Genomic DNA, 7890 nt, shown 5'->3' with positions numbered 1-7890 from the left:
TTTCATTTCATCAGCTCCACCTAGACAGATTGGATAGTACTCACTGGAGATTCTGCCTTCCTCCATGCCCTCTAGCTCTAGGTTCCCTCTTGAAAGTTTGTAAGCCAGTCACTTCTTGCTTTTGTAGCCCCGCCTCCCCCATTTGGGGTAGCCAGTGTCCAAGTTGACCATTACTGTTTACTTTGTGTGTGGAGGGGGTGGGAATGATCCTCGCTGTAAAGATTTGTTCCCTCTTTTGAGCTACTGCATCCATAGATGTAGGTCAGGTTCATCAAATTGTATCAGATTACTCTTTTTTTCCTCTTCTTTCTTCTTCTAGTTGAGCTCTGATCATCCAGTCATTGAAGCCAGGTCAGGTGGGTATTATCTGCAAGTGTGGATGTTCTTGAGCATATGCCCTCTCTTCTTATCAGCTGGACGCTTCACTTTCCACTCTAGTCCCCTGTAGCTATGTCACTGACTCTGGGCCCAAGAGTCCCCAGGTCTTGCCACACTGCTGGCCAGCCAGGTCTCCACCTGGGTTCACAGGAGTCTATTTAACGTTGTAGGGCTTAGCTTGCAGCTTCAATGCTGTTTTTCCCTCATTTCCCCTCATCAGTAGCGAACATGGTCCGCAATCAGAGTGCATGTGTGCTTGTATATTCCCATTGAGTCTTAGTCTTGGAAGGGGGTTTGCCCTGAGGGGATTCGACCACTTGCCTTGATGTCTCCTGGGTGAGCAACTTGCTCATTCTTGTAGTAATCATTTGGACTGCCATTATTGATTTGTATTTTTCCTGTTCTTTCTTTCAAGAAGTATCTTCTGTTCTTCTAGCAGCTCTAGGCTGGTCTACCAGCCCTTTTAAGTGGAAATTTTCCTCCACAGAAGATTCTGGATGGGGTTCAGGATTCCACCTTTGGTCTTATGTAATACAGAGGCTTACAAAGATTTCTTATTGTTGGAAATATTACTTATAGAATTGCCTTTTTTAAAAAATTATATTTTAAAAGTAAATTATACCAAAACAAAATTTCTCTACAATCTTACTTAGTTTTCTCCCCCATATGTTAGAAAACTTAAGATTGTTTTTACCTAATGATGGGGATATGGTAATTAACATATTGAAGGAATTTTGGATTTTTATATTAGACATGGTTGGTTGATTGGTTATGTGCTGTGAAATCGATTCCGACTCATGGAGTCCCTGGATAGGGTTTCCGAGGCTGTAAATCTTTACTGGAGCAAAAAAACCTCATCTTTCTCCTGCAGAAGAAAGTTGGTTGTTTTGAACTGCTGACCTTGAGGTTAGCGGCCCAACTTATAACCACTACACTACCAGAGCATAGGGCTATAAAAAGGAACATGATCCTTTTAACCAAAAAAGTATTATTAGCATGAGAGTTTCTAATTAAATAAGCAGCATTTAAAAAAAATAAGGATCAATATGTATATCATTTTATGAATAGTCTATTAAATATTGAACACATTTTATTTTCCTAGAGGAGGGGGAATTTATCCAAATAGCCTTTTTTCTTTTCCTGAGGAAATTTTATAGTTTGTTTATTTGAGGACTAGAGAGAGTTTTCTTCCGTTCGTGTAGACTTTTTTCCCAATTGCTGTCATTTTACAGTCTTGGGAAAGAATACAGATGCAGTGTCTTTTTAGGATAACCACTGGACTTTGAACCACAAGGTGAGTGGTTCAAGTCCACTAGCTGCTCCTCAGTAGAAAGATGAAGCTTTCTGCTCCCACAGAGGTATACAGCATCAAAAACCACATCTAGGGTTGTTATAAGTTGGAACTGACTCTCAATGGCACTTGACAACAAGAAAACTAAAAAGGTGATAGGGTAACTATTGTGAATGGTGGTGCTACACGCACCAAAGTGCCAGAGTACTTTCCATTTTGCTACCCACTTACCACGGTCACTGAGTCAATTCCAACTCATAGTGACCCTCTGTAGGGTTTCTGAGACCGCAAATCTTTACCAAGGAGCAGAAAACCTTATCCTTCTCATTTCTCTAGGGATGCTTAATCAGATGTTGAATAGGAGACGGGATGATCATAATTACCTGGCCACACAGTTTGCTATGTTATATGTTGTGTGTTTAAAATCGCCAAATATGACAGCAGTTTTAATACATAAAGGATGTAAAAGAAATTTTTGTTAAGCTACTAAAGGAATGAAAATTAGTGATTTTTATAGTATTGGTTCAGATTTGTGGTGTGTTGCAGTGTTTAATTTTTAAAAAATTAACACATTTGTCTGGATTTTTATCATCAGAATGATTTTAGTTATAATAATGCATAGAATTTCTGTCTTTACTTGGAGATAACAAAATTTTTTTTGCACTGTGATTCCTTATTCTCAGACATACTTCATGTGTTCTAGAGAACTTCTTCATAGGTTTTTTTTTTTGAATGGGAAAAATTAGTTTTATTCACTTGGGGGATGGGCGGCCTCAAAACTTCTGGAACTGCTTCTTGGTGCTGGCAGCTTTGGTGACCTTGAGCACATTGAAGTGTACAGTCTTGCTCAGGGGCCGGCACTCGTCCACTGTGACGATGTCTCCGATGTGGACATCCCTGAAGCAAGGGGACAGGTGTACAGACATGTTCTTGTGGCACTTCTCGAAGCGATTGTACTTGTGGATGTAGTGGAGGTAGTCTCGGCGGATGACAGTGGCCCTCTGCATCTTCATCTTGGTCACCACACCAGACAGGATACGCCCTTGGATGGAGACATTACCAGTGAAGGGGTATTTTTTGTCAATGTAGGTGCCCTCAATGGCCTCTTTAGGTGTCTTGAACCCCAGACCGATGTTCTTGTAATAACGTGGGAGTTTCTCCTTGCCAGTTTTTCCCAGAGGGACACTCTTTTTGTTTTGGAAGATGGTCAGCTGCTTTTGGTAGGCACGCTCAGTCTGAATGTCCGCCATCTTCCTGGCCGCCTGGGAAAAAGAGTTCATAGGTTTTTTAACAGAAGAAATCCTCTGCCATTAAAAAGGTTTCTGTGAAGTGCCATCTGGTTGGTTCTGACTCATAATGACCCTGTGTTTTTAAGGAGCAACTGGTGGGTTTGAATGGTCAACCTTGTGGTTAGTCCAGTGCTTATCCTGCCATACCAGGACTCCACCACTAAAAATAATGCAGTTTAATTTCATGGAAAAAAAAAATGATGTAACTTAAATTAATCCTTATTTGAGAAATTGGTGACTAAAAACCATGATTCCCCCCTTCCTCCCCCTGATTTCTCTTTTACTACCTGTACAGGATTAAAGGGAACATAGAAATTAATGAATTTGGTCTTACTGCATAATACCAACTTTTCCTTTCTTTGCTACTCTGATTGTCTGATTGTACCTGCCTGTTATAGATCAGTCATTTAAATTGAATTAAGATTTTTGTGTTCTTTGATTTCATTGAGGTTGATACCTGTGCCCACAGACCATTGAAAAACATTGGTGGTGGTTATGTGCCATGGAGTCGGTTCCTACTCATAGTGACCCTGTACAGGGTTTCTGAGGCTGTAAATCTTTATGGGAGCAGAAAGTCTCATCTTTCTCCCATGGAACAGATGATAGTTTCAAACTGCTGACCTTGAGGTTAGCAGCCCAATTAGTAACCAGTATCCTACCTACCAGAGCTTGGTGGTGGTGGCGGTGTGCCGTAGAGTCAGTTCCGACTCATGGCAACACTGTACAGGGTTTCCGAGGCTGTAAATCTTTAAGGGAGCAGAACGCCTCATCTTTCGCCTGTGGAGCAGCTGGTAGTTTTGAACTGCTCACCCTGCGGTTCGCAGTCCGATTCATAACTACTACGCTACCAGAGCTCCTTAGACCATTGCAAATTATGCGTAACTGAAATGTGAAAACCTGTAGTTGACTTCTGACATAACAATTGAAATTGTTTGGGATCTTCCAGAAGACTTTCAAGGAGGAAACAGTAAAGGTTTAGCAAACCCTTCAAGAAATTCAAAGATAATAGATGCTGTGTTTTCATTTGAACGTAAGATATTTGCACTTTTACCGTAAATCTAAGTAAAATAGCATATATTGCATTTCAAATAGCTGATTTATTTCTGGATCGTTTAGAAGCCATTCTTTACCTGTTTTGATTATCAGCCTCATATATACTGCTTTGGATTGTTGAAATGATAAGAGATTTGCAAAAGGCAGAACATTCTTGCTGTAAGAAATGTTATGAATATATTCTTTGCTCTGAATCTTTCCAGCACTTAAGTGAAGTTTCCTATCTTGAAATTTGCAACCATTATTTTTATGGGAATCCATTAAAACCAATTAATGGTTTTCTTCACTGAGTATGATTAAATAATTTCTCTCCTTGAAATACTGGTATCTGAATTCTTTAAAAAGTTGCCTACTTCTTTGAAGGAGAGAGGGATTGCATAGAAAAAAGAGACCATCAGACATATTAGTGTATCTGAAATCTTAGAGAAGACTTGTTAAATGCTGTCTAGTCAGTTCCTATTCATAGCGACTCTATAGCATTTCCAAGTTTGTAAATCTTTGTGGAGCAGAAAGCCTCCTCTTTCTCTTGTGGAGAGGCTGGTAAGCTTGAACTTTGTAGCTCCCAGTCCAGTGCATATCCTACAGAGCCATTGTGCTCCACTGTAAGACTTAAAGTGCACATTAGGTCATGCTGCATTTTGAGTGGTTGTCTTACATACCTATTACTTTTCAAAGGAATTGGCATTTGCTCATTTCCTGACTAATGCATTTTGGGGGTTGTTTAGCAGCCTCAGGAATAACTAAATGCTTAGGAACAAATTATACCAAGATGTGTGTCTGTATCTGTGTGTGCGCACACGTTCCCCTTCTCATCAGTGACCGACAAACTGCAGAGGTCACAAAAGATCCCACATTTTAAAAACAGTGTCTTTTCAAGGCTGTTGTTTGTTTTGTTTAGTGTTGTGCAATATGGTTATATTAAAAAAAAAAAACAACCCCCAAAAAATAACAACAATAAAACGTGTCTTTTGGGGTCATATCAGTCAGCTAAGCCTCTTTTATACTAAGCATGGAAAAGTGTTTGCTTTGGTGGGCTCCCATTATGTAAATCTATAAATAGATTGATTTCCTTTATGGTTTTCTTTTTTTTGTCTGGTACAGTATTTGAGTAAGGCTTTTGAGAAGCTTAAGTGGTGGATCAGCATTAGGTTCTGTATGGAATAGGCTGTCAGTTTTGGAAACAGTATTGAGAACCCTGCTCTCATTAAGATGATCTGCTGTTAAGAAATGAGAACAAGATTGACTTACTCCTGAAATTGTTATGCACTGCCTTGTAGAAATATTGTATATGTGGGAGGAGAAAGGGGGCGCTAGGAACTTCTTGTTTGTGACTCCATCCAGTTTGAATTGGCTACTTGCTACCTCCCAGAGGTTTCCTTATTCTGCCAGAGTTTCTGCCCAGTCATTAGCCCAGGAGGTGGGACTGAGGGTGGGGAAGATGGGACCTGTGAGTTCTGCATTGTGACTAGGAAAGGCAATGGGGAGGAGAGGGCTAGTGCTCCCAGTGCTTAGCTGTGAGTTGTTGTTAAGTGCCGTCCAGCCAGTTCTGACTCATAGCGACTCTGTACGGGGTTTCTAAGGGGCAGCTGGTAGATTTGAACCATCATCCTTGTGGTTAGCAGTCCAGTGAGTATCCTACAGTGCCACATTGGTTGCCGATTAACTTTGTTCTTAAACCCCAAAAAACCCAAACCTATTCTGTGGGAGTCCTTTCATGCTCATAGCAACCCTATAGGACAGAGTAGGGTTTCTAAGACTGTAAATCTTTATGGAAGCAGACTGTCACAACCTTCTCCCACAGAGTGGCTGGTGAGTTTGAACAGTTTAACTTTTGGTTAGCAGCTGAGCACTTAACCACTGTATCACCAGTTCTTAGTGAGAGGAGGTATTTTAGCTCTAACAAGAGTGAGTACTGAAGCTAGGTGTGAACTATATTATTTTCAATACATCTTTCCATGAATAATCCCCTGCTTTTAACTACAGCTTTTTGTCTTCTGCCTTTTAGAAACTAAAACTTAAAATATGGCTTCTTTCCTACCATGACTGCCTAGTTGTATCAACATGGTCTGTATTTAACAGGGAGTTAACAAAGTGCCCAGAAATTTGGTTTTTATTTAGCTTCCTTTAAGTAAAGACTGTGTCGTCCTTTTACTGATTTTTGTTCTTTGCACTTGGGTTGTACTGTTTAGTTTTGTTTGATTTTTATGTTTTATTGTGAATTATGTGATAGTTTACATGGGAGAATATCGGTTTTACATTCATTCTATTGTATATCGTTTCGTTGCCATGTTTACAATCCCCTCCATGCTGGATGTATTTTTTATATTAAAACATTGTTTTAATAATTAACAAAAAGTAATCCAGCAGACTACATGCAGTTCCAGATGATGAATTTTGACATTAAAAATGCTATGTCAAATTTCTTTGACTTGGAAACAAACTACGCATTGTCACAAAGGCAATGTTGATGTTGTTGTGTCGGTTCTGATTCATAGCAAGCCTGTATAGGGTTCTTGAGGGTGGCTGCTGGGTTTGAACTGCCAACCTTGCCAATAGCTCAGTGCTTATCCTAAAGAACCGTGTGTTTATATTGCCATTTTTTAGTATCATGGCTACATTGTGCATAAAAAGTATCTTTGGAAAATAAAAGAGTTCAGTGATTAAACACAACTTAATTTTTGATCAGAGAACACTAAAAAGTTTAATAATTTTAGTAAAACCACAGGTTGTTGTTACGTGCTATCAAGTCATTCCATCTTAGAGCAACCCTGTATAGGGGTTTTTGAGATTGTAAATCTTTGCAGGATCAGAATGCCTCATCTTTTCCCGCAGAGCAGCTGGTGGGCTCGAACTGCTGACCTTCTGGTTTGCAGTCCAGTGCTTATCCCACAGAGCCATTGTTGTTGTTGTTAAGTGCTTTCGAGTTGGTTCCGACCCATAGAGACACCCTGTATAGGGTTTCCAAGGAGCAGCTGGTGAGCTTGAACCACCGACCTTGGCAGTTTTGCAGTCTGGTGCATTAACCCACAGCACCACACCAGGACTCACAGCGAAAACCCCGAGTAAAGGAGTACATTTATTTTTGTCTTACTGGGTACCAGTAAGTTATTGGAACGTACATTTTTGTAATCTTTGTTTTTGTTTTAAACTTTAAGTCTGTTATTATAAAAACAATTTAGTTCACTTTTGGTGGTCTTGTCTTTTTTTGGTTGTTTTCACTTGGAGGCACTCTATGGTTATTCTCAGAAGCCATGTTATAATACTACCTTGCTCTGAACATGAGAAAATCCATGCACAGAAATAAGGGAAAAATTCTGTAATCTCATTTTAAAAGAAATTGATCATATTAACATTTCCTGGAGTTTAAAATTGTCAAGATTCCACTACAGGTACCCTTTCCTCAAAAATAGTATCAATTCTTTCCCTTTTAAGATCTGTGCCTTGGCCTGTAGAAAACTGTGCAATCATCTTTATTTGCTTATTCACTGTCCAACTTTCACATGCATATGAGGTAAATGAAAATGCCATGGCTCAGGTCAGGGGCACCTTAGCCCTCAAAGTATCATCTTTGTTTGTGAACACTTTAAAAAAGTCTTGTGCAGCAGATTTGCCTAATGCAATACGTTGTTTGATTTCTTGATTGCTGCTTCCATGAGTGTTGAGAATGATCCAAGCAAAATGAAGTCTTTGATTACTTCAGTCTTTCTCTGTTTGTATGAATGTTGTTTATTGGTCTAGTGTTAAGGATTTTTGTTTTCTTTACATTGAAGTTCAACTCATACTGAAGGGTGTGGTCTTGGATCTTCATCAGTAAATATTTTAAGTCCTCTTCGCTTTCAGCAAGCAAGGTTATATCATCTGCATATTGCAGGTTGTTAA

General features: G+C 39.5%; 1 protein-coding gene and 1 pseudogene across 1 annotated transcript in view; one reads left to right on the top strand and one right to left on the bottom strand.

Moving 5' to 3' along the window:
* SPEN (spen family transcriptional repressor) overlaps positions 1–7890 on the top strand; it is a 146591-nt gene that overhangs the window by 89798 nt on the left and 48903 nt on the right. The window lies entirely within an intron of this gene.
* LOC102820406 lies at positions 2443–2919 on the bottom strand (annotated as a pseudogene).

The sequence above is a fragment of the Chrysochloris asiatica genome, unplaced genomic scaffold (assembly GCF_000296735.1).
Source record: "Chrysochloris asiatica unplaced genomic scaffold, ChrAsi1.0 scaffold00090, whole genome shotgun sequence".
NCBI lineage: Eukaryota > Metazoa > Chordata > Mammalia > Afrosoricida > Chrysochloridae > Chrysochloris > Chrysochloris asiatica.
Note: the sequence above shows the minus strand (reverse complement) of the source record. Positions and strands in the feature narration are given on the sequence as shown.